The 27,948-nt window shown below is 37.8% G+C and overlaps 1 protein-coding gene and 1 long non-coding RNA gene across 51 annotated transcripts in view; both read left to right on the top strand.

Moving 5' to 3' along the window:
- Positions 1-27,948, top strand: part of ROBO2 (roundabout guidance receptor 2) — a 1,676,226-nt gene that overhangs the window by 1,338,413 nt on the left and 309,865 nt on the right. The window lies entirely within an intron of this gene.
- LOC146397814 (uncharacterized) lies at positions 17,426-26,686 on the top strand. The gene is made up of 3 exons (XR_014824982.1): positions 17,426-18,647; positions 18,691-22,124; positions 22,479-26,686. It is a non-coding gene; the product is annotated as an uncharacterized LOC146397814 (long non-coding RNA).

The raw sequence follows: 27,948 nt of genomic DNA, 5'->3' as shown, positions 1-27,948 counted from the left end.
AATACTGCACTTTAGAATTGACTATGTCAGTTACTCATGGAAATGACTCCACATACATTTTTAAAATTCAGAAATCTTAATTATCATCAAATCTATAAATCTACGACCTTTATTCTTCTTGCCTAATGGCTTTTAAAGTCATGCTTAATTTCACAGCTGACAGTTCCAAGTTTATCTTCATTTTTTAAAATGTCTAATTGGAACTTAGCAGCTGTTTTCAATAAAGGGAAATGCCTCTTATGTGAATATGGTGTCGTCTGCTCCACCCTCAATCAAGAATAAGATCAAAAGATCAATTAGTCTACATTCATTATTTTGAGGACCAGATTTTTATTGTATGACTCAGGATGGGTTAGAGATTCTGTGGTAACAAACATTTCAAAATTTTCAAGAGTTTTAAACACAGACAAAAAACCTTATCACTCCCTTGGGCTATATGCCTATCACATATCAACTGAGGCCTTGCTCTCGTATAGGTATTAACTTTACTCCATCAGCTGGTGTGAGGGACTATTAACACTCTGGTGACAGAGGCAGAGGGGAAGGAGAGTTTCAGAGGCTGTTTCATCAGCATAAATGCTTCCATCTATACTCACACATACAAGATTCTCTTACAATTCTTAGGCTACACGAAGTCGCATGACCACATAAACCCACAAAGAAGTCAGAAGGCAATCTAGTTATGTGTCTGGAAGGAGGAGGTAATCAGAACCATTTGGCAAACGGTGGTAATGCTTATCCAGATATTAACTACACATCTCCAGTCTCAGTAGAGACCCTTTGCTACCAACCTTAAGTAGTAGAGATGCTGACTTGATTCCAAATGTGATGTCTTGACCTTCCAAATATGCATCTTGTCTTGGCTTCTTTTTCTTTCAACAGAGTGCTTTTCTATGTCTTATAGATGTGCCTTTTTTTTTTTTTTTTTTTAATCTTTTTGCCTTTTCTAGGGCTGCTCCCGCGGCATATGGAGGTTCCCAGGCTAGGGGTCTAATTGGAGCTGTAGCCACCGGCCTACACCAGAGCCACAGCAATGTGGGATCCGAGCCAAGTCTGCGATCTACACCCCAGCTCACGGCAACACCGGATCCTTAACCCACTGAGCAAGGCCAGGGACCAAACCTACAACCTCATGGTTCCCAGTCGGATTCATTAACCACTGCACCATGACAGGAACTCCTCAATGTGCTTTTTTGTTTTAAGCTGTGTTGTCTTAGGTCAAAACGAGGCATTAGTGCCTATGTCATCAGTAACTAAACCCAATGACTATGACATTGATGCAGTAGGATTAAATTTTATACGTGAGATTCTTCTTTCAGAGTTCAAGGATATTTCTGACCATTCCCTGAAACTTACAGTTTCTGAGTGTTGCATGTCATTTTATATGTTTTAGAAAATAGACTGTGCATCATAGAATCCTAGCATCATGGGGCTGACAGGGAATTGTTAAAATGTATCATTTATACCTTATAGGTCAACAAAATTGTACACAATACATCAGGCCACTTAGGGTGGGAAGGCAGACAGAGATGTTGTTATGTCAAAATCATTTTGTCCAATTCAGTGGAGAACAAGGCCATCACATTACCTGCTATAGGGAAGGTACCTGGCGATTGTTTTATTAAAAATAAACTTATCTTTCCATCTTTTTGACTAAATTTCAATAGCATATTTTCTCTTTTACAATAATTTTAAAGCAAATTTCCAATTTTGTACATATTTGCTTAGCTAAGTCATTACCATTGTTTTGTAAGCTCATGGTTATTTTGAATAATACTAATAAAGAGAATGTGGACAGGGAGAAGAATGCTGAACCACATCACCATGACTTATGAAGTTTATGTCTCCAGAGCCTCAGTTTCCTCTTCCGTAAAACAGAGAAAACAAAATCGAATTTTTTTTCTTTTTCTTTTTGTTTTAAGGGCCATACCTGAAGCCTATGGAAGTTCCCAGGCTAGGGGTTGAATAGAAGCTACATGGGATCCTAGCCACGTCACAACCTACACCACAGCTCACTGCACCACTGGATCCTTAATCCATTGAGGGAGGCCAGGGATCGAACCTGCATCCTCATGGATACTAGTGGGGCAGCTCCAGTGGGAACCTCCCAAAATCGATTTTTCACAGACTAATAATACGAACTTGGAACTACACCAAGGTCTTCTTTGCAGAACAGTCTTAGAAGAATTACATAAATAGAAGCTTCATAAGTGTGACGGTATATAAACAAGCACACAATTTTAAATGGAAATTAAATTTCATTATTCAGGCCACGTTGATTTTATCTGATCACACTGCTTTCACATATTTGAGTTACAAGGGCTGAGGGTGAATGGTATTCTGTGGTGAATTCCATCAAGTCTAGGCTTTACTTAATCAAATTTTACAGTGTTGGACCAAACAGTGAATGCTTATGAAGTTGACTTGTTCTTTTCTCCTTATCTTTGGGATTCTTAATCTAATAAAATCATACAATTGGAGAGCTAGAAATGACTTTGAGTTTGTATGCTCCAGTCCCTTCACTCACATTTATGAAAAATGGTCTGTTACCAGTTAAGGATTTTATTCAACTGATGGTAGAAGATTTCTAAAAGTTAATGTCATACATAAATGATCAACTTATATACCCACAATGTTTGCACATTTCTTGGCCTCCCTTTCATAACTGCCTACATGTTTTGCAAGAAGGTCTCTACAGCTTTTCTTTATAGAATAATGAGAATGATAAAGTGCGAGGGGGTAGGTGACTAGTAAGTCTGTCTGCTTTTAAGAAGTGCCAGTGTTTTTTGCTTAACGACTTTGTTCCCAGCGTCTATCACAAGACCTCATGTAGCAATAAGGCTGGGCATTATAGTTTTATCACTGATCACATTATGCCCTGTCTCCAAAACTAGGGTTCTATGAATAATAAGAAAAAGAGAATAAAGATACTGTATCAGAAACTAGTGATCTCTCCCATAGAGGCCTATTTTTCTATTACAGATAATACCATTACAGCATTTATATTACTTATATTTGCTAGTATGTCTTGGCTGGAACCTCAGCAAACTGGAGTCATAATTAATAAGAGATAGTGTAAACTAAAATTGTAGATTCTAAGATGAAGCTGACTTAGATTAAAACCAAGGCCGCAGGATTTGCATAAATTAACATTTTTAAATCTCAGTTTTCTGTAAAATAAAATGACATCTCCTTCGCAAGTTCAAGCCCTAAATTAGATGGTACATGTCAAGTACAAAACCCAAACACAATGCCTAAAAAATAGTAATGATTAGGGAAGTAGTTGGTCATTCCAGCAGCCACCCAGTGTTCTTTTCTGTGTTTTATGATTGAGAAATTAAAGATGATTTACATTTTATTGAAATCAATGTCAAGGTAATAATGTTTATCAAATTATTGTACTTTAGGTCATCAGATTTGCTTTAGTGCCTTTAAGGGTCTTCTCTAAAATGTCAGTGGTTATTATTCATCTTCAGTATCAGTCTCTGTATTTTGCCATTTATATCTGTGGATTAATTTTCTAGAGAGATGCCCAAGTCAATGATTTTGATTAGCGTGTGCTCTTTATCCAGTATTATAATAACTAGAAAGTAATTAGGTTTCTATTTTTCATTTTAATCTGGTTTTACCACAATGACAATATGGGCATTTGTCAAGTCCATTACGAGCTAATTGCTTGTGTGCCAGAGGTTCAGAAGTCTACCCTTTGAACCTAAAAAAAGCAAAAGATGAAGCCACAGAAGTCTGATACACTTTGTATAGACACTAGTCTAGTTATAGGTAGAGAACTAACTATTCTTTCTAGTCTATATTCTAAACTTCTGCTGTGTTTTCGAAATACAGATTTTAAAAATTACTGTGGCATCAGTCATGGGTCAGGTATCTCTATGGAAATCTCCTAATTTAAGTAAGAGGAAGGAATTGTCATTGGACCTCCTTAAAATTGCTACAACCTAATAACCTAATTGCTCATGCCAACTGACAGAACAAGCATTGACTAGGTAGTCTAGGCCTTTGTTCAGGCATTGGGATTTATCCATTTGAGTTTTGTCTATCGGCTGGGAAGTTTATATCACAGCTGGCTGTGCTAGAAGTAAGACAGCTTTAATTGAAACCTCCAAAGAGTAAAGGAAAACAGGACAAAAAAAAGAAAAAAGAAGACATGTCTTTTTCCACTCTCAGTAATGCCTTGGGCTGACAGTGGTGCTGAATGGCAATATTGAACATGCCTTTCCTTTCATGTAAAATTTCAGTATGAAATTATTCAAATGATACTCTAGCAGTGTCATAATGTCTGTATTCTCCAGTTATGTACAAAACAGATTTAGATGGAAGTTAAGTGGCTTCCATTCACCCATTCATATTTTAAAAAGCACTTAGGGAATCTGTTGAGAATGTTGCTAATCCTCCCTTTCCTGTTGCTGTTCTGTCTGCCCCCAAGTGGTAGAGAGCGGAGAGCCTAAGAACCTGAAAAGGTAACAAGGTGGTCAGTCCTTGACTTAGTGCTGCACTTGTGTGCCTGATTGATTTTTGTTGGTATGTAACAGCTGAACAATTTGAAATTTATTACATGTAATAGGAATTCACCTGTTCAAATCATAGCAGTATAATAATACAAGTGTGGCTGTGTATTTTAATTCAGTGCACTAAGTAAACAAACTTCAAAACATACAGCCACCCTTCATGAAACATATTTCTAAAGGTTTTACTTGGGACTTGTTCTCTTCTTTCTCTTTCCCTTCCTGTTTTAAAAAACTACTCCCTGCTTTGGGCTTCTAAGGAAGACTTTTTTTTTCCTCTTGATTTCTAGCAGTTGTTAGCGCTGTTGTTGAGTTTTAATATTCAGTGTGATTCAGAACTCTTACTTTTTTTCAAGTTCTTTGGAGCCCTCTCTTGTCTCATTTTTAAAAATGGCCTTTGGGGAATGACAGTGATTGTGACAGATGGTAAAGGAATAAGATTGCACTTTGGTGCTGCCTCTGTCTTTGCCTCTTGATCTCTTTCCACTTTCTCAAGGCAAATTATAGATTTCCTTTTGCCTCTAGAGGGACACAAATAGCAGTTAGCAGTTATAGGTCTTTGTTTCTAGCTCTTAGAAAAAAAGGGCTTTTATTTGATTAAACATTTTTGTTAAATTTATTGTTAAGGAAGGATTCTGATTAGTGCATTGACTGAATACCTGAACAAACAAGGGGAGGGGGGTATTAAATCAGGAAAAAAACAAACAAACAAAATTTAAAGATCTCAAAAAACTTATTTGATGAGTTTGAAGGTAGCTTCCCTCTAGTGGCCAAAAATGGTATTTCACTCATAGGCTACCATCCCTATGTTTTTTTTGAGAACTTTATTTCATTGTTTCTTTTTTAACACGTTACTTGTGTAACTATTTATTACATGCATCAGAGAATGTGTCTTGCAACTAAAATTCAACTCTTTAAAAAATTAGAAATCTTTTCAGTTATTATACTCAAAAATCCAGGTGTGAAAAAGTAGACAAATTTACTTTACTGTGCATGCCATACAAGCACTACACACAATTCCAAATGAAGGGATTTTAATTGACTCAAAAGATAGTAAAGTGGGTCTGGGTATTTTTAGAATGTATGTGTCTAGAGGAATTAAAATAGTATAAGTATAGGAGTTCCCTGGTGGCCTAACAGTTAAGGACTCAGCATTATCACTGCTGAGTGGCTCAGGTTTGATTCCTGGCCTGAGGAATTCTACAAGCCCTAGGCGTGGCCCAAAATAAAAGTATAAGTATAAAGTTGTGGTGAGTGTATGCACTATGTTTCTCAGTATAGTTGAAATGTTTCATAATGAGAAAAATATTAGAAGTTGTAGAATCATTAGTTAAAATTGAAGTGTGAGAATTTAAATGGCACTGGAGGTCAGTTGTAATGATAACTTGAGTTTATTTGTTAACATTTATTTATCTACTTGGAAAGTGTTTAGGCAATACCAAGAATGAGCTACACACCAGAGAATGTGGAAGAAGTACAAAGACAGATAAGACAGGCAAAAAGGAAGTGAACAGGTGACCTAACAATGAGAGTGCTAGTACGAATATGTATAATTAACACATATACATATATACACAGTCTAAGGCCTAGGGGACACAGTTAAGCACAGAAGAGTGGGTGAAATCATCAAGAGATTGGGCACAGTGCTGAGGTGTTACCAATGCAGAAAGCCCTGAGGAGAGTGTGATTCTGAATAATCAGCAGAGAAGAGGCTTCAAGGATGATTTACCTGGACAGACCTGAGGGGGCCGCATCACTTAATAGCTTACCTCCAGCAAACCTTAAGCAGGCACTCTATTTTATACCATGACAAATTATCAAATGAGAGACGATGAGGTTTTGATCCCAAGGTCACACACGTGCACATGAAGAGTTAATCTTACAAAATTAGAGAACACTTAGATAATGCCGGGTGGTCCAGAATCCTGTGCTGAGATGATGGTTTTGTGTTTCAGTTTAATTTCTTAACATAGTGTTTCTTGGAAGGAATTATTGCACTGTTTTGTATAACTCGAAGGAGATGTATAATGAGGAGGTGCTGAAATTTGAAAGCATTATTGAGAAAATTTACCCCTCCAGAGATCATGGTAGTGGGAGAGTTATACACACTCACAACTTGTGGTTTCATTATGAAGTCAATTGGAATTTATCAGTTCTAATTGCAGTGTTATTTGCCTAACATAATACTTAAGAAAGTTTTTGGGAGGAGTTCACGTCGTGGCTCAGTGGTTAGCGAATCTGACTAGGAACCATGAGGTTGTGGGTTCGATTCCTGGCCTTGCTCAGCGGGTTAAGGATCCAGCGTTGTTGTGGGCAGTGGTGTAGGTTGCAGACGTGGCTCGGATCCCACGTTGCTGTGGCTCTGGCGTAGGCTGGTGGCTACGGCTCCGATTTGACCCCTAGCCTGGGAACCTCCATATGCCGCAGGAGTGGCCCAAGAAATGGCAAAAAAGACCCCCCCCCCAAAAAAAAAGAAAGTTTTTGGTGGCAAAGTTTCACAGTGATTTGAAGGAACATGAATCTCTGAAGGTGAAATCAGAAGCAACATTTAACAAATTGAGAATCAAGTGCAAGGCAATCATTAGTAAGGAAACAGGGAAATCACGAGGCAGATAAACACTTATTTAGATAATATCCTTAATTGGTAAGGTTAGCTATATTAATATGCACTTTCTATAGGTATTTTAAAGCTTGAATATTATAGCCTCTGAGTTACTTAAGAGATTGATATAATTGTAGATATAAAGGTATAAAATATATTATATATAGGAGTTCCCGTCATGGCTCAGTGGTGAGCGAATCTGACTAGGAACCATGAGGTTGCGAATTCGATCCCTGGCCTTGCTCAGTGGGTTAAGGATCTGGCATTGCCGTGAGCTGTGGTGTAGGTCATAGACGCAGCTCGGATCCCGTGTTGCTGTGGCTGTGGCCTAGGCTGGCAGCTACAGCTTCAGTTGGACCCCTAGCCTGGAAACCTCCATATGCCGCGGGCACGGCCTTAAAGAGACAAAAAAAAAAAAAAAAGAAAGAAAAGAAAAGAAATATATATATACATATATATATGTTATGTATAATGTGTATATATATATATATACTCACATACTATGTAACATTGAAGTGTGTATATATAATATATGTATAATTGTAAGTATAAAGACAAGTATAATTGCATACATCAAATGAATTTTCATTCCCATATCCATAAATGCATTCCCTGTTCTGGAAACCACCCATGCTTACCTCCAAGTTCACATACACAAGGATCTCCAACTGCCCGCCACTGTGGCCTTCCTGTCCCAAGTGCATCAACCCTTCCTTGGCAATGCCCTGAGGCTCTTGATTTTTCTTATCTGCTCTTCTGAGTTGAGACTTACATTGTTTCTCACAGCTGTTATCTCAAGCCCCAGACATTAAGTAAATGAGATGTGATGTGATGTGTCTGTTATTCCCTGCTAATAGAATAACAGATTCACATTTACCTGTGTTTCTCTCCCACTAACTGAAAGGAATAGCTTTTCTACAGAAAATGTGCCCTTTGAGAAAACAAATGTTAAATAATTTTGGCATCACCAAATCACACCAAGTGTACATGCCTTGTGTATTTGTGTACTCTACTTGTGTCTAGAGGTGAAACTGTATCTGATAAATATTTGCGACACTGATAGCAAGTTTTCCAAACCATTGGTCAGTGTTATTTTTTAGTCTGTTTTTATAGAGGAAACCCCTGAAGATGGTTATTAATTTCATTGTTTCATCACCATCGTCTCACACACATAAACACACACACACACTTTCATGCTTTGAGAGGCTCATGTGTTAGACAATGGATGTTGTGAGTAGGCTTGGAAATCATTTGGCATTTTTGAGATTTGCCAAACAGCTTGAGATATTTTAAAATATTTTTGTTCAATCAAATCCCAAACATGTTTTTCCAAGTACTTTTTTTTGTAGGTCAATTTTTAAAACCATGTGTAATTTCAAGGAAATTTAACCCATATGTTTGTTTCTGTTACCGTATATTCAAATTGATTTATGGCACAGATGTAAGTATTTCCTTTGACACTGGTGTATGAGGAGGGTGAGAGAGACTTGCAATTTGAGGCATAAGCAAGTCCACAGTGAGACTTTAGATTAATGACCATAGGCTATAACCCAGTTCTAACCCCAACACACTCTTCATGATAAAAGTCACAGGGGACTGTCTATAAGTGTCAGCAAAGGATGAGATCCAGGTACTGCAGTATGTTGATGAATGTATGTTCCTAGCATGGACTCAAATGATGGAACTCTGATTGGTGCTTGTATAGCTCTACGGGACTGGAAGCCCTTAAATGTTACTAAAGGTCTTTGCCAACTGTAATGAAAAACTGGATCAATGAGCAGTGATATTTACTGGCAAAATAGGACTAAGAATAGCCAGTACATTCTATTATTTTTGTGGCATAGAGCCTAGAAATAGGGTTGTTGATGGGGAAGTTGAAACACAATCAAAATGCCACCAGACTTTATAGGAATAGGAAGAAAATGAAATCTTTTAAGCTAGCATATATATTACCTGGAAGCTATTCTTAAAATTAAATGGAAATAGAAAATATCTAATAAGACCCTCGGATTCAACAATGTGCCATCCTAGAAGTAAAGGATACCTGTCATGGAAAAGATGCTGTGGTTGAGAATGAATAATCGTGGGATGTCAGAGTCAGTGCCAAGTTGTGGTTTTAAGATACAAGGCGGCAGACCTAAGTAATTCTAAAAACCAAAGCATTGAAGAATTTAATAAGAAAGAGTTGATAAGCATTGCTTGTGATTGCAAACCAAAAGCCAGTCGCATTTATACAGATGTGTGGCCTTGTACAAATTCCTATAACATTGGCAGGGAGAAAATAAGAACTCCGATCCTATGAACAGAGAGAAAATGAAATTGTCTGCTAGAGGGAGGAATTCCAGGGATCGAAGAAGTCAAACAACTTCTTGAACTCTGAGAGCCACCATGGCTGTTCTGCTTCGGGGTTTTTGGCAACATAACAGCATCTTTATGAATGTTACCTTACAGAATGTTAGTTATACCACGGCAGACGCAACCAGGGATTTGACAACTCCGCCACCCTTTGACTGGGCTGACATTTCCTTAGCAGTAACAAGCTGCCACTGTCTGGTGCCATGGAGGCCCTTGGGCTTGATTTAAGAGTGCTGACATGGACTGCTTGTTATTTCGTGTCTTAGAGCTGTCAGGAGGCAACTGATGTCAGCATAAAATTATGTGATAGCTCTACATCTTGGCCAAAATGTGAATCCACTGATGTCTATAAAATAGCCATCATGGTCTTAGAATTGGGGGTGTGGATAATTGAGAATAAAAACTCTCCTGGCTTATTGTTATCTAATTTGTTTTTAAATTTAGTCCACATAAATATGAATCATGATTATCATTGGGCACATAGTGGTTGCACACATGAAGCTGCCTGCCCGTGTAATCCTGACAACAGTCTTGCAAGAGAAATAGTATTACTTTGGCCTCATTTGACGGGACAGATTGTGCTCCTACAAGGTGGTAGGATGGGCATTTAAAAGTAGGCTTTCTGGTTCCAGGGTCCATCCTTTCACCTTGAGTTATATTGCTTCTATGGTAGAATTGAAGGTTCTAGACTGATGAAATCCTTTCATTGAGCTACAATTGTTTTGTTTTTCTTTAGTTCGAATGCAAGAAAATAGTGTTCTTTTCATCTAAGAAGATATCAGTTAGCAGCTTGTCTGACAAATACTGAAAGAAAGCGTTTTTTATCATCCCCGTGTTTTTTCTTTTTCTAATCATAAATGGTCAATGACCAGTTTTCCTATCACACTGAATAGATTAACATATTCTTTGTGAACACTCAAAATTTATAGTGTAGTAAGGAAATGTGTGGGAATTTTAACTCCAAATCTCACCAGTGGGCAAAGTAAGCAATTAATAATTACTGAACTTATAAATTGTAGCTCAGTTTGCTGTCTTAGTTTTCAGATTACTTATTTTTAACCATAGTGATCTTCTTCAAATATAGTCGTTTTCTAAATAATGTATTTTCCTGCTACTGAAAATCATCTCTAAACTCTAAAACATTTTCATGTATAATATTTTATGTATGCATTGATCTTGTTCTGTGCTGTTTAAAAACGTAACCCTTTTATTTTTCCTCATCAACCTGAATAATGGCAGACGACAATTTAATTTCTAGAATGTGCATATATGTGTGTGTACGTTTATTCCTTTTTTCAACCAAATCACAGAGATCTAGGGGAATTCTGACTCTCTCATTCTGGCTCAGTATAGAGCAATTGAAAGCATTTAGTTGTGATTAAAACAGATTGAAGGAGATAATCCCTTTGAGAAAGCAGCTTCAAATAGCTTAGCAGTGCTACTATAGGGATAAGAACTAACACAACACAAGCTAATTCCTGCAATGTCTCCCTAGTGGTGCTGGAGACGTACCCCTCATTTGCTGTTTTTCTTCCTTATCAGGTTCTACTCAAATTCTCCCTCAACGTGACTCCTGCTTTGAATATTGTTTTACTCATTTTGTTTTCCAAGAACCAAGAATTAGCTAGTTTTGTTTCAATGGATACAGTGAAATACATGTTGTGTTATAAAGGAACAGAGTGCAGCCCAGCTCACCACTGAATCATATTCTAAAAGTCCATGTGTAAGTCACAGGCAATTTGGAACTTGGGGTGCTGTTTTCCATAGAGACATTGTTCCATGAGGTTAAGTTTCTTGGTCAGCCCTCCAAAGCCTATTTAATCCATAATGTATCTTAATTAGCTAGCTGTAGCTAGCGGCTACAGCTCCGATTAGCCCCCTAGCCTCCTAGCCTGGGAACCTCCATATGCCACGGGTGTGACCCTAAAAGGCAAAAAAGAAAAAAAAAAGAAGAAGACAGGCAGATTTGTACCTCCTGAGACAGGAGAAAGAGAGAGAAAGGTGTTGGGGAGAATTTATAGGTTGAGGTTTTCTTTATTTCCTTGCCCCTTTTATCACTGTCTTTCCATTTTGCAATTTAAGACTATACCCTTGAGGAGTTCCCTGTGGCGCAGCAGAAATGAATCCGACTAGGAAGCATGAGGTTGCAGGGGTCCGATCCCTGGCCTTGCTCAGTGGGTTAAAGATCCTGCGTTGCCGTGAGTTCTGGTGTAGATCACAGATGCGGCTCGGATCCTATGTTGCTGTGGATGTGGTGTAGGCTGGCAGCTGTAGCTCCAATTCGACCCCTGGCCTGGGAGCCTCCATATGCCGCTCTAAAAAGCAAAAAATAAGAATATGCTCCTGAGTCTTCGCTGCACGTAGAGTCGTATTTCTTAAACTCTGCTGAGTGACTACCCTTATATATTGCATTAAAAAATGAAACATTGGGAATGTTCCTGCTGACCCCCCCCCCAATTCTGTTGCTCCTTTCTTCCATCCTATGCTCCTCCCACTCCCATACCCCTCCTCCCCCAAATTTCCAGGAGCCTTTTCCTCCCTAGTGTACCCATAATGCCTTGATGATGGGACACATAGCAGGCTACCATAAGGACTCATTGAATTGAGCAATTAACCACATGCCACCCTTGAGTTTAATAATAAAGATTAGGCCATATTTTGAAGGGTCTTGGTGTTTTAAGACATGGAACGCAGTTAACTATGTAAATGTTTACAAGCTGGAACAACAATGTACCAACTCATGTTCTATGGAACCACACTATTAAGCCAGGGTTTATGGACTGACAGCATCTAACCAGATCTGAAGTTGAAATAACTAGCTATTCTTATATGAATCACCTTCCAGCATTTAATCGTATAGCATTTGCTCTGCGATTATGTGGCAGATGATCTTCTGTTTACTTTACAGTAATGTTGATGAGCTGGCATTAATAATAATGGCATGTGTTAAAAAATGTAACGGGGCACCTTAATGCAATAAAAGAAATAGGTATATGGTTGAAAACCTTTTGACATTGCATGGCCCCTGCTAATGCTTCACAACACTTTACACTTTGAAAATAACATGGCATAAAAATAGCATGTAAAGTGTTATTCCCACATGCTGTTCTTGGTCTTTGGCATGCCTGTTTTCTCCACATTTTCCAAAAATGACAAGAATGCATCCCATCTGATACATCCTGTGAAAAATTTAAGAGCATATTTGGAAACACAAAATACTGTTTTCATAAACTGCTGAAATCTGCGATAGTTGGCAGTAATCACAGGAACAATGCCGGAACTCAGCTCTTTATTTTTTCTTTTCCTTGCATTCTTTTGTCAAACTCACTGCATTTCCCTGTGATGCATTGCTTTCTGATGTGTTGATCTGAGTCTCCCTAATACACACGTTGGTGCTTAAACAGATTTTGACCATTGGATTTTCCCCATTAATTGATGATCTAATGTTGATATTGATGTGGCCTTTTACGAACAAAGATAAATAATCTGAAGCTAATTTAACACTCGGTAAATTAGAAATAGAGCCTTTAAGAAAAGGAGTAATGATGGAATAGATAATACTAGATGTAAGATTTTCTAGGATGATACATGTGAATAAACTTCTATTGAGAGGTGAACAGGCAGAACTCTGGGAACTTTTGTTTCTATTTTTATTCACCTTTTTAATCCTTGGGGGTATAAGATTTACTCCTTACCTGCATGGCAAAATATAATAAATGCCTCTCTGGTTCTCATGTTCAGACTAATGGAATAACACTGTCACTCTTGTTTACACAGGATCGCTTTATATTAAGAGAATCCATATATCATTTATGAAGCATAAATATCCTACCCAGCAACTTTTTGCCAATAAGAACAGTAAAAAGACAATTCCCAATGAAACAGTTCTGTATGGTGATGGTGATAGTGATATCAGAGTGAGTTCTTTAGCCATTTTATTCAGGGTATTTAACTACAATTCTCATTCTTTACTTCCATATACCTTTCACTGGGTCTGCACTGCACAATGCTTAAGAGATGTGCATTCATCTAATTTTTGCAGCCAGTCTAAGGTGTCAGGCAATTGCTATGTGCTGATTAGATTAACCAGATTATAACCCATCTCTACTTCCAATGTCACATGAGGGGAGGCACAATGACATAAGTTATGGTAACTCATATTTGTGTAGTGTGTACTGCACTTGACATGTATTAAATTCTCCCAACTCTGAAGTTTAGGGTTATGACAGAAGAATTCATAGAGATGATGGAAGTTCAGTTAAGCTAAAGTGCGTAAACTTTAGCATTAGACAGATTGAAACTGAATCCCTTTTCCATCACTTCTTTCTCTAATTTTTTTTTTACTGCTCAATATATTTTATACCATTGATCTCTCTTCTTCCCCCCAAAGTCCAAGCATAAGGTGTATTATTAGGTACCACTTACTTGGTGATTTGATGTCTGTCCTGTGTCAGAGAATGACCTAGAACTGGGCATGGTTTATGGCTAATAATCACTCAGTATGTTGTTAAGGATCATTTTTAGATTTGAGTGGAAACCAGTTATGACTGAGCTCAGGGTCTCTTATAAGAAAGGCCATCTAGATAAATGAATAGAGGAGGACATATATGGAGTTTGTTTAGAGGGTTATTAGAGGATCAGTTTGAAGTGCAGAGCTCAGTCATAAAAACAAAGAATGAAAACCTTGGTGGGAGCTCATGCAAAGCTTTGGAAGGCAACCAAAGCATCTGGGGCCTTAATCTGATGACATGTCAATGTTACTTGTTTCCCATTGAGGTATGTTTATTGAACACTATCTTGTCCCTCGTTAGTAATATTCTATATTTGGTAAAGAAGTTGGTTTTTTTTGTTTGTTTGTCTAAAGTGTTAGCAGTTCTAAATTCCGAAGTGAAATAAACTGACAGGTGAAACTCTTTCTCAATATTTGATTGACTTGATTCATCCATTTTTTCAAAGGTGAATCATATAGTATTCTGTATGAAATAGACTTTGTCATTCTGTGTGAAAAAATTAGCTGTCTTCTGTCACTTGAGGGTGTGCTGCAAAATCTGGAAAACAAAACAAAACCCACAAGGCATCAGGAATACATATTCTCCAATCTAGATTTCAAATTGTGCAGTACATTTTTGGGATATGTCAGAAAAATATTAAGCCCATTCATATGGTAATTACCTAGAGTGCCTCTTTGCTTGTATGTACCCTTCCCTGATTGCTACATAGACAGGATTCAATGTATAAACTTTTGTGTTCAGTGGAAGTGCCAGTATCTGTGTCTGAATTCATAAGTGCCATCTTAGGAACCAGGCAGTTTCCCTTTACAGCCCAGTGCCTTAGGGAGACTGTTTAATGAGGAGATGTGAAGCTTTGTGCAGTTTATTGTTGATGACATTTTGAGGACACTTGCAGTTGCAGTTGGGTAGACTGGAAAACAATAAGGCTGGGTATTTTCTTGGATGTGGTTTATGTGCCCCAGAGTGTGTATCAGATTTTATCAGTAATCAAATTTCTACAGGCAAAAAACAAAACAAGCAAAAAAAAAAAAAAAAAAAAAAACCCTCAAAACCATTTTAGCAACTAAATTTCAAATATTTAAGGCAAGGGGAAAAAAAAGAGCACTATTGCATATCTATACGTGGATTTCCTGAGATTCAAAGAATCTCAATTTTACTGCTTTATTCAGTTGAACTAAAGATTATCCCCACTATTTTTACAAGTTTGAAATGACTGCTTTTCTGGCTACATATGTTGTTTGTATGATGGTTGATATTCTTTGTTCTCTGAAATTGCTTGAGACATTCCTACAATAGAAATTAAATTGGCATTGCTATACAGATAACAACCCTGGTACTGAATAAACTATTTCGTATTCATAGACATAATGTATATTCATTTCCATTGCCTAAAACTTTTAAAATGAAAAAGAATCTGGTAATATATTTGTTCTTGCCTTTGTTTCCATTTGAAGTGTCTGTGACCAACTTGAGTTTGTTAAAATTATAGGATTATATGGAGTTCCCATTGTGGCTCAGTAGTAATGAACCGACTTGTATCCATGAGAACACGAGTTCAATCCCTGGCCCACTCAGTGGGTTAAAGGATCTGACATTGCTATGAGCTATAGGGTAGGTTGCAGACTCTGTTCCTATTCAACCCACCCCTAGCCTGGGAACTTCCAAATGCTGTGGGCGTGGTCCTTTATAAAAAAATTATAGGACTGTGACACAAAGATATGATGGCAGATGAGCCAGTGAGTCTGTCCAGGTGGGACTGTGGTGCCCTGGCTTCTTGATCTAGTCTGGTCCTCAGTTTTATGAATTGCTTTTCTGTAGGTGGTATTCTGGAGTGTATGGTTGAAAGTTCTGGAATTCAACTCTGTGGCCTTGAATCTTGATCCCATCAATTTCGTAGTTATTTACTTCATTAAGCTTAACTCCAAAATGAGCAGTACCTACTTGTACCCTTTTATTATCATGATGAAAAAAAAAAGATTATGCATGATGGAATCAAACAACTCTCTATGCATGGTACAAGATGAATAATATTAGTATTAGTACAGTTTTGTATCAGAAAAGTGCTTGTCGAATACTAGATAAAAACAGTCAAAACAGAGGGAGAAAAGAGAGTCTTAGTGCAAATTTCCCACAGGCTGTGGAAAACTTTCTTGCTTTGATCAGGAAAGATGTCTGATGATTTACTCCACCCCCTTTCTATTTGGTGTTGACCTAAATCCACTGAAATTTTACTCTAGACTCCTCTTTTCATTACTTGGTACAGGCTCCTCTCCTTCCCCTAAAAAGAAGTACTTGACAGAATACAATGCATGTGATTACAGTTCTGCTGCCTTAAGCCAGTTTATTACAGTGGATTCAGTTGCGGCTTGGTTCTATTCCAGTCTCAGCCATTTTATTAACCATGAAGAGGTTATAGCTTTAGATTTGTTGATTCAACCATGCATCCTTAAGATGGTGTCCCAGACACCTTAACTAAACCTGGCTGTTCCTAAATTTCGTCGGCCACTTCTTCCACTGTATTTCTCATTTTACTCTTAGAAGGCAAGCTTTCTGCTTTTGTGCAATTGAAAAGGTAAAGAATCCTAAATTTTTGTTTTATTATATGGATTATTATGAAAAGAATTCAAAAAGGGAGGATATAAGTGAAAAGAGATACATGAACAACAATCTATACTTATATTTTTGCTATAAATGGTGGTTTGAATTTTAGTGCATCTGTTGATAAAGAGAAGTATATTTGTTATTATAATAAACAGTGACAAACTATTGCCCACGTGACTCTTGAAAAGAAACCTGGCAGTGAGTTTTATATCATGTGTTTGGATCCACCATCACATATGCCTAAATTTTTGTAAATGTGTGTCCCTAGGTTGTTGTAGCCATCTGCAATCAAATATGTTATGCAAAACAAATACCAATTTGTATAACTGTTTCCTTGCTTCAATAATGAACATCATCACATTGTGTTTTTAGAGTAATTACCCAGAGCTTGGGATGAGGTAGACACTTTTCAGAAGTGTGTACTGGAGCCAATATTTTTTTCCTAAAATACATAAATAAAGGGTATTAATTTAGCTTAGGCAAGAGGAACCAGCAAATCTCTGATTGGAATGTCTGTCCCAAATACTATACTGAAAAATTCACTCAGGGAGTTCCCTTTGTGGCGCAGCGGAAACGAATCCAACTAGGAACCATGAGGTTGTGGGGTTCGATCCCTGGCCTCACTCAGTAATTTGAGGATCTGGCGTTGCTGTGAGCTGTGGTGTAGGTTGCAGACGTGCCTTGGACTTGGCGTTGCTGAGGCTCTGGCACAGGCCTGCAGCTACAACTCTGATTAGACTGCTAGCCTGGGAACCTCCATATGCTGCAGGTGCAGCCCTAAAAAGACAAAAGACCAAAAAAAAAAAAAAAAAAAAAATCATTCAGCTTTAGTAAGCTTTTTTTTTTTTTTTTAAAAGAGGAAATCTTATAGTCACTGTCCAGCTCCCACCTATATCTTAGGGTGAATGATCTTGATAAAGACTCTACAGAGTTTTCTCCTAATGCCTTGACGAACTCAGCTACCCTGGAAGAGTGGAAGTTTTGACTGGTAGGTAGACAGGAATTTCATAATGGTGAAATTATACTCAAATTCCATAGGCGGCCAAAGAGAAAACTAAGAACATTGGGATCAAGGGTTGACAGAAATATGACTGAAGATTGTGGCAGGACAGAGGCAGAACAGAAAGCGGGAGGAAGCTAAAGATACACATCAGCTGTGTAATTCTGCCTTGGGCACGGTTGACCCATGTGAAACTGAACATCATCTCCAGTGAACTCTTTGGTGGACCTGTCCCAAATTGCTTGTGCTTAGCTTCAGGCACTAATTTTCTTTTCCCATACAATCCAATCCATTAAATGTCTGCTGTAGTTTTTTAGGCCTGAAGAAGGATTTTCTTTTTTCTTTCCCTGACTTTCTTTCTTTCTACCATTCACTGCTTCATTCATTCATAAATCACATCTGCTTCTCACCCACCTTCCCTTTCTCATTTCCTTACATACAGAGGCGCTTCTAAAGCTCTGGGATATTCCTATGATATGAGAGGCTCTGTGGCAGAGGAAGAGGCAATAGCTCTTTGGTAATGCTCAGAGGAGTGACAGATACTTTTAAGCCTGGTGGGGAAAAAAATTGACACAAGCTGTTTTTCAGGAATTTTTTTTTGATGGTGTAAGCCCTAGTGAGACACAAACCTGCAGCAAAGGTGGCAATTATTAAGCCCTATAACTCAAGTTTACTTGTGGTCCTGAAAACTCTATGTAGCCCATTGGAGAATTCCCTGTAGGACAGTATGAGCAAGACACGGATCTATTTTGTAAGGTTATCTCTTTCATTACATTTGACATTTTCAAGTCCATGGCAGGAGGTGAGAAAAATGGACCTTCGCAAAGGTACTATAATACAAAGAGGAGTTAAAATTTGAAGAGATATATATAGTCTCTTCTTCAAAAATTGTTTAAGTATACATATGATTAATATTAACTTACTTTAGGCTTTTGAATGTAGCAGATAGCTGGTCATACTGTATACCTGGACAATCCTAAAAATTGATTATCCCTTCATTTCTATCCCCATTTCTATCTTTATCTCTAACTATGTCTATATCTGTTCTCTTTATCTTAGTTACAGGACAAACTATGTCTATATCTGTTCTCTTTATCTTAGTTACAGGACAAACATGATGCTATTTAGTAATGTGCTCAGATATAAAGATTTTCTATTTCTCCTTATTCGCTTACATTAACTTCTTTGCTACACATCCCAAGTCCACTTGCAACTCATCTGCCTCCTAGTTGGGTCTACATGGACATTAATAATCATACTCACTCTGTGATTATTCAGTAAGTGCTAGGTCATTCTCTGAGTTAGTAGACATCAAGAAGAAAGAAGCAGCAAAGGAAATGATGGACAGTCCTGGCATCTGAGCCTAACTGTATGCTAGAGAAGGCAACTTTGTATGTATGCCTAGATAAGGCAACCTTGACTTCAAAGTGTTGATAGAATGATAGGTGAGGAACACGTAGACCAAAGATACACAGTGTAACATTGTAAGTGCTGAGACTCAGTTTATCAGCCCTCATGCTTTGATGGGAAAAACCTCATCAACTAAAAATATGAAATTTTGATAGTTGGAGCTCTGTGCAAGGCCCCGTGGGATCACAAGAGAGAAGCTCTATGAATAGCCTATTAAGTGTAGAATGCAATATAAACTATGGGGGTTCTGATGCCTGCTTGGGAAAGGCACAAATGGCCTCATAGTAATACCATTTGAGGTAGCTTAATGAATGACCAGGAATATGCCAGCTGAAGAAAAGAAAGGGGTTGACAGAGGATGCTATTTGCACAGATAGATTGCTTTGTGAAGGGTCCCCAAAGGCTGTGTAGGTAAACAGAGAGGCAGTGTGTTAGGACCAGCATGTGCAGAGTGTGGCCTTATAGGAAATGAGACTGAGTGCTTAGACCAAGAACGTGGGCCAAAGAGCATCTTTGATTGAGCAACAACAACAACAAAGTTTTAAGAGCAACAGGAGGTCAAGAGGGATATTTTTCTCCCTCCTCCTCTTTCTCCTTCTCTTCCAACCTTCCTTATGTCCTTCCTTCTTTCTTTCTTCCTTATTTTCCCCCATTCCTTCTCTTCCTTTTCCTCCCCTTTTGTTCCTAATTTAATCCTCCTAAGGAGCAGTATGGTGAACGGGCTAGACGAGAGGAGACTGTTGGTAGGTGAAGCAATGAAAAAATTTAGGAATGGTGCACTAGGAAATGAATGATGGCCTTCCATAAGAGAGTAGCTGACAGAAAAACTGGAGCCTTTTCTATACAAACTTGGAGAGCCCCTTCCTAAGCCTAGTATGTCACTCTACTGCCTGATACCTCATGGGCAGTCTACAAAGATTTATTACTGGCAAAAAGTAATAGTGACTAAAAGCATACTTTCTTTTTCTCATGTTACTGAATGAGTTTGTGATACCTTTTACTAAGGTCAAAAATCAAGGTTGTGGAAAATATTTACGAGGGGAAAAGTTCTACTTTTGTTTTGCAAAGTTTAATGTGTCTCCAGGATGCGTTGATGTCTTTGTCCAACAAATACTTGGAAATAACAAGTTCTATAAAAAGAGAAAGGAGGAGAGATGGTCCCCAAGAGATGAAGTTTCATCATAAGTTTGTATGGGATAAATAATTTAAAGGGATGATTTTATGTCCGGAAGAAATTATTTACTTTCTGAATGAAAACATCAGCAATTTCTACCTATTGGAATGTCAGCCACTATTTCTTTCTGTCTTTCCGTCTGTCTGTCTAGGACTGCACTTGTGGCGTATGGAAGTTCCCAGGCTAGGGGTCGAATTGGAGCTGTAGGCTAGGGGTCGAATTGGAGCTGTAGTTGCCGCCCACACCACAGTCACAGCAACGCCAGATCTGAGCCATGTCTGTGACCTACACCGCAGCTCACAGCAACGCATGATCCCTAACCCACTGAGCGAGGCCAGAAATCGAACCTGCATCCTCATGGATACTAGTCGGGTTTGCTTCCGCTGAGCCACGAGAGAAACTCCTCAGCTACTATTTCTGAAAAGTACTGTCACAAAGATAAATTAGGAGTCTTAAAATGTCTCTTTATCTTTCAAACTTTCATCTTTTTCCATCCATAGAACTGTCAAAATTATTAGTATGTAAATTACTCTTTCTTAGAAGGAAAAACTTTGCTCTAAGAATAATGACGTTACTTCCCCAAGCTTAGCCCTCTAAAATATTCAGCTGGGAATGAGGCAGCCAATTCTGTTTATGCTTACGACCAAAAGAAAATCAGAGAGTTTTTTTGGTGAATGCTATTCAAGTTCAAACATTAGTGAGTTTGAACCACAAATTATTTTCATGTTAAACTATATATGTGTTAACTGAACTTGAATTGAGTTCAGAGCACTTTTTTTAAAGGTACTTAAAATATTATAACAACCTAATACCTAATTTGAGATGGAATTATATATTAATTGTTTCCTGTATTTGAACCTTACATTATTTGAATGTAACAACTTGCTGGTTGCATATCCTGTCTAATTAAGCTGTTTCATAGGCCCATACAAAACATTAAATAAGAACATCACAGAGCAAATTGATTCTGGGATCACATAAGCTTTTACTAATATGGGTGCAGAATTCATTTCTTTTAGGAACATGTTGCAAAAATTAGGGGAAAAAAATCCTTTGTATTACTTTCCAGTGTGAAATGGTAGAGCCTTTAAAATCTATGCATAATCAGTAAAAGGTGTTTACCCCAAATGAGTTTATTAGTCAAGTTTCTGTTTTTTTGCCAGAAAACCCTCAAATTTGACCCCACAAACAATGTAGTCAAATTTGCTTTACTGAATAATAAATCTATAGGCCTTGGTTGAAGTTTAATCCCAGCGTCCTTGAAACATTCCACTGAATAAACAACTATGGTCAGTAATAATATGCTTGGATAAAATGAAGAAAATGTGGCTATGTTAAATTCTAGGGCTAAGTTTTAGAAACGGGTATTAGAGAAGTGCTGTCATAGACCTGTTTTTAATGATCATATGCACTGGAGCTCATATTTTATTTTGATCAAGAGGATTAAGAGAAATCTTCATTTGAAGGAGGTATTTTATTCAGAGTTTCCACACCGGATTCCTTCCCGTTCTCATTAGTTGAGATAATTTTTTAAGGAAATGTGCTCTGTATTTTAGGTTCCCTCTGCTCATCCCTTCCTCTGGTCAGCCCCCGACATCTGATGGTTCTAGAATTGCTCCTGCGATCTCAGACATGGTCAACATGACCGCACTGGAGCGGGGTTGGAAGGCGAGCAGATAAACATCAAGAAGACTAATAATCTCATGAATTACAGATAAATGACTCTAAAGAGAAAATGACAAAACAAAACTCATGAACAGGATAGGATTAGTGCGGGGCAATGAGGCCATGTTGTGGTGGTTATTTTTAAATAATTTATTATACCTTGTAAAATGAAAAGAGGAAAACCAGCAGACGAGGCTCTTTACGGAACCACAGAATACAACTACTGAATTAAAATATAGATTTGAACATGTTTCCATTATTAAGTATCCTCAATAACAAGTATTCAGTATTTTTTTTTTTTTTTTTTAGTGTGGTATTAGAGTTCCTATTGTGGCTCAGCAGTAAGGCACCCAACTAGCATCTATGAGGATTCGGGTTCGATCCCTGGCCTAGTTCACTGGGTCAAGGATCCAGCATTGCTGTGAGCTGTGGTATCAGTTGTAGATGCAGCTCAGATCCTTCATTGCTGTGGCTGTGACAAAGGCTGGCAGCCAAAGCTCCAATTTGACCCCTAGCCTGGGAACTTCCGAATGCTATGGGAGTGACCCTAATAAGAAAAATTTTTTTTTTTTTTTTATTATTTTCCCACTGTACAGCAAGGGGGTCAGGTCATCCTTAGATGTATACATTGCAGTTACAGTTTTTTCCCAATACTAGTATATTTAGTCCTTGGTCAAGAAAACTAGTAGGATTAGTGTTTGATACTAAAGAAGCAATGTCATTTTTTCCTCAACTGTTGCTTTTCTATTGAATAAATTGTTTAAATAATTGTGTGATTCCATGTTTCACTGATAAGTGAGATTAGAATAATAAAGCTAATGCATTGGAAAAATTGATTGGTTTTGGAATTGCCTCTCTAATAATAGAAACAGCTCTGGAGGTGAGTCCCAAGTGCCATCCCAAATAGTTTGTTTGATTTTCCGTATTAGAGGAGTGTCCTAGTAAAAATAGTACCAGGTTACTTAATCATTTACAATGTATTTACTTAATCATTTATCAGCTACTTAATCATTTATAATGTATTTACTTTATCCTAATGAGAGGATGGGGGCACAGAGACAGCTTTTTCTTTCCTTTATTTTCTTGACAAACAAACAAAAAAAGAGTTCTTGCTGTGGTATACAGCAAGTTAGTGATCTGGCTTGTCTCTGTGGTGGTGCTAGCTCCATCCCTAGCCCAGTGCAGTGGGTTAAGGATCCAGCATTGCTGTGGCTTTGGTGTAGGTCACAGCTCTGGCTCAGAAGTGGTCCCTGGCCCAGAAACTTCCAAATGCCACAGGTTTGGCCAAAAAAGAAGAAACAAAAGCAAACCAAACTTTATACCTTTCTAAAATCGTACTATTTTATTTTATTTTATTTTATTTTACTTTATTTCCACGGCTTATGGAGGTTCCCAGGCTAGGGGTCTAATCACAGCTGTAGCCGCCGGCCTACACCACAGCCACAGCAATGCAGGATCCAAGCCTCGCCCGTGACCTACACCACAGCTCTTGGCAATGCCTGATCCTTAACCCACTGAACACGGCCAGGGATCAAACCCACAACCTCTTGTTTCCTAGTCAGATTCATTAACCACTGAGCCACCTGGGAAACTCCCATACTTTTTTTTTAAAACATGGGTGTGGTCCATATTGTTAAAGTAGGATTAGGTTAGTGGTAGAAAATAATCTGCAGTTAACCTAGTAAATTTGACTATGATTAAATGAGCAAAGAGAATTTGAGCATGAGTTTATTATTTAGATAATTTAGCTATATGGCTAATTTTAACCAAAAAGATGTTGAAATATTCAGGGAATGAAGAAAAACACGGTGAGCCTGAAAATGTTAGGTATGTTCACCTTCATGTGGAAGTAATGTTTTAAGTACTTGAAGCTCAGCCTTTACAAAAGTATAACTTTGGAGCAATGTTGATGTTCTGAATGGGAAATCTTAGTGAAACCTACTTTTGTGGAGAATATCTGAACACCTTAAATGCAAGAAATGATCTTGGTCAGTATAAAAGTAATCCGTTGAAATGAAAGAAAAGACACTTTTCAATTTTCTTGTATCTTTGGGTAGTCTTTTAAAACCTATGTCATTTTTTAGGTCTGCAAGAAGAAACCATTATTATTATGGCCTTTGCATAGAACAAAAATATATATTTTAGGGAATAATGACCTATTCTTGAAGTGCTGGCTTTAGGCATCATCATGTATATTAAAGACAGCGTTGGAGAGGCAAGCATACATACAAACGTTTTATAGGTTTATTTTTTACTTTCCTCTTCAATGCATTTATTTGAAAACTGCTTATTTGCCTGAATTTGCCCTGCTGGCAAAGTTTTTATACCAGACAGCTACTTTTTATTGTCGCCGCATATCATGAATAACAGCTTTATTTGATGGCAAATGAGATGCCCCAAGTTGCAAGCTTTCCATAAACATATCTGAATTGTTCAATTTCCTTCTCATTGTGTAATTTCCACCCTGGTCCTTTGCCTACTGATATTCAGATAAAGGTTTCATTCAAGTGATTTTCAAAACTGTCTTATGTTACTTGCTGTCATAAGTGTTAAGATTGCTAAATTCATATTAGCTATACAAGTGCTATACAGGTTTTAGCAGATATTTCTAAAATCATTTCTTTGTAATGAGTGGTAATGAGAGCAATAAAAGAATGCCTCTAGTTGGTTTTCCATATAGTGGTGATTTTTTAGCAATAGGTTTAGTAGCACTAGAATAGAATTAGCAATGACTATGTAGAAGTCACTTTGCAAAGAAAATATCTTAATGAATTCTTCTTTTTCCTTTTCTTTCATGTCTTCTGACAATTTGGAAACTGTGCTGATTGATTCTAAATGACTTCGCTCTTTGTCTCCCAATTAGGTAAGTGATTTTTGATTCTCTGATACTTTTAGGAGCCTGTAGTTGTATTTTTAAATCATTGCTCATTGCCAGTTTGCACTGTTGAGTTCTCTGGCAATGAGATAAAAATTGGACCTAAAAAGACAAATCACCTTTTCCAGAAATGTATTTAAAGTCTATTTAATTAGCTGGCATAAGACACAAGCTATTAAGAACACTCAGTTCAGGTTGCTCCTTTTCAGAGGAACCATACATTTAAATTCATTTAAGTCTTTTTTGTTGACTGGCTTTTGTTTACAAAGGGTCTGAGCTGTCAGATCTTGCCCGTAAAGTTCCAGGTCATACCAGACTAGTCTCTAAACGTAATACTAGTGACCCAGCTGTAAGAATGCATTTTGCATGGTATCTAGTGACAGTTTGATAATCATTAGCTAACCATTTTGATGATCTCAAAGATAGCTAAGAAAAAAAAAATCAGTTTTAGATTCTGAGGTATTGATACTTATTCAGTACTGGAGCTGGGATTAGTAAAACTATAGTCTATGGGCCACATCTGGCTAGCCCTTTATATTTATTAATGGTTGACAAAAAAAAATCAAAAGAAGAATATTCTATAACATAGAAAACTTACGTGAAATTTAAATTTTGGTTTCTACAAATAGAGTTTTGTTGGAACCCAGCCACATTCATTACTTTGCATATTGTTTATGCCTGCTTTGTGCTACAACCATATGGCCTCCTAATCCTGAAATATTTACTGTCTGATCCTTAACAGAAGAAGTTTTCTGACCCTATTTCTTGAGTAGCAGCATGCCGGGGCTAATGCCCAGAGCCTCCCATAGGGGGGATACTGATAAGAACAAAAATCATTACGTATCCTCCCTTTTCCTCAATCTCAAGGGAACCTGCCATGCCTCAAATGACTGGATCAGACCAAAGGAAGAGCAGATCTTGACTGTAATTTAAATTTCCCTGAAACAGCTTGTTACATAGACTTTTCAGCTCTAAAACATTCAACACATTGAGTCTCATTTATTTTTACTGCCATTGGATCTTTGGGCTTGCCCACAGATATTCAAAGCCCAGTGGCTGATGGGAACTGGGGAAGTGGCATTTTGTGCCTGGTGAACCAGCAGCACATCAGATAGTGAAAAATAATTTTCTCAAGTGTTTAAATATTTCTCAAGGATTTGTTTTACCTAAGAGAACACTACCATTCTATAGATACTGGGTTTTCTGAATTACAGGTGATAGTATTGGAAAAGTGCATTATTGACCATTGCAGTCCAGCTTCACAAGTGAAACAACACTAGTAAGCATGGTTGTACTTTGTGAAACAGACTTTGCAGAATTTTTCAGAGGCAATGTGGAATACAGGTGGTTATACTCTTATTCTGATGAAGGCAATCTGAAAATAATTATAAATATATTTCTCATTCTTTTCATCTTGGCATTTATCAGAAGCAGATGCATTTGTAGTTTGATATAGAAAAAAATAAAAGAGAACAAAAGAAAGCATATTCTTGGAATACTGCAAGACAGCAATGTAGAAATAGCTGGATATTAAGAATATGCATTATCTTCTAGGTTTAGGCCACTGGGAAATAAAGCTTCTGTGTGTACTTGATATATAAAGACAGACACAAAGAAAAAAGCAAATGTACTACAGATATTCTTGCATGGCACAATTATACAGTACGTTTTCTAACCCTTTTCATGAAAATTTGACATTACTGTACCTCAGCTAGAAGCAGCAGGAATCACCAGGGAAAGAACAGCTGGATACTTTATTAGATTTTATGTTGTACATAAGGAGACCATGTTTTCCATTGTCAGTGTGTAAAAGAAAATGAAAGCTCTGGGCATCATTAAAGTCTCGGAAGCGTAGGATGTGTCAGCTCTGTTCTCTCAACACCTGGATTGAAAGCACAGTGTGAGGTCACTGTAAAACAAAAACAGACCTTCGGCTCCAGTTGGAATTTCAAGATTTGATTTCAAAAATAAAATGGTCCATAATTGTTGTAGAGAGAATTATTCCTTTGTCACTAGACAGTTACATCCTACATGAATATAAACTGACATATCTATTTGAACACATTTTCTGTATTGCACCTGAGTATCTCTTTGCTCTACCCCAAGAGGCACCAGGAGGCTCCGTGGAGTTGGAGAAGCTGGACATTCTCCACTTTCTGGTTCTTACAGTGTCACACCCTTGATGAACCTTTCTCCCTGACTCTCCATTTGACCCCTTTTGTTATATTACTTTTGCTGAATACATACCCCAACCCCTAACCCCTTGCCCCAACGCACACTTGATTCTCATCAGTGTGGTCACTGTAAGTGGCTTCATGTTAGGACAATTTTACTATATATCTATTTCACGAAGCTCATCACTGTGTTCCAAATATAGTAGCTATGTTACCGAAAATAGGACTGGCTACTCACCACTCAGAAGCCAGCACTTCAGAGGCAAATCTGATGGAAAGGAAAGTTTGCTTTATTCTGCAGGCTAGCAACCTGAGGGAGAGGGAGGACTTGTATCCAAAGGCTGCCTCCCCACTGACAATCAGTGGGCAAGAGCTTTTGAAGGGGAGTTTCAGGGGTGTGTATAGGAGGGCGGAAGGGGCTAATGCAGAAACATCATGGTCAACTCTGACAGTTACCTTGAAATTGGTCATGCAGTGGTCTGATCAACAAATGGTTGATTGTTTTAAGTACAGTTAGTCATCAGTTCTAGGGTCAGTTTGCTCCCATTTCTGTGAGGGCAGTTCTTAGAATTGTGGCAGCTTATGTCTTGGCTACAGTTTGATCATGATGTTGTTAATTTCTTCCACCCGGTGGACGTCTTAGTCTCTGCAAAACAACTCCAAGGATATGGCTTGGAATATTATCTATAGTCCTTAAGGAGGAACTAAAGGTCCTTGACTTTTTTAAATGACTAAACTACTATTATTTGGTCATATTTGATTGCTTTCCTTTGCTTCTGCATTTTCTCACTTCTCTGATTACACTTATTCTTTGGCTCAAGTTTTTCTACAGACAAAAGACAGGCAGAAGATATGGTGGGGACGAAACACCATAGGCTCTGCTCTGCTTCAGTTGCCTATAAAGTACTGTGTTAGTCAGCTGTGGCTGCCATAGCAAAATACCATAATTTGGGTGGCTTAAACAACAGAAATTTATTTTCTCAAGACTCTGGATGCTGGGAGTCTGAGATCAGGGTGCCAGTAGGATCAGATTCTGGTGAGATATCTCTTCCTAGCTTGCA

This window comes from Sus scrofa, chromosome 13, assembly GCF_054392235.1.
Source record: "Sus scrofa isolate SSC_HxYL_T2T_F1_AM1 chromosome 13, Sscrofa_HxYL_maternal_Yorkshire_Landrace_v2.0, whole genome shotgun sequence".
In the NCBI taxonomy this organism is placed as follows: Eukaryota; Metazoa; Chordata; class Mammalia; order Artiodactyla; family Suidae; genus Sus; species Sus scrofa.
The sequence above is the reverse complement of the archived record's forward strand: the minus strand, read 5'-3'. Positions and strand labels throughout refer to the sequence as shown.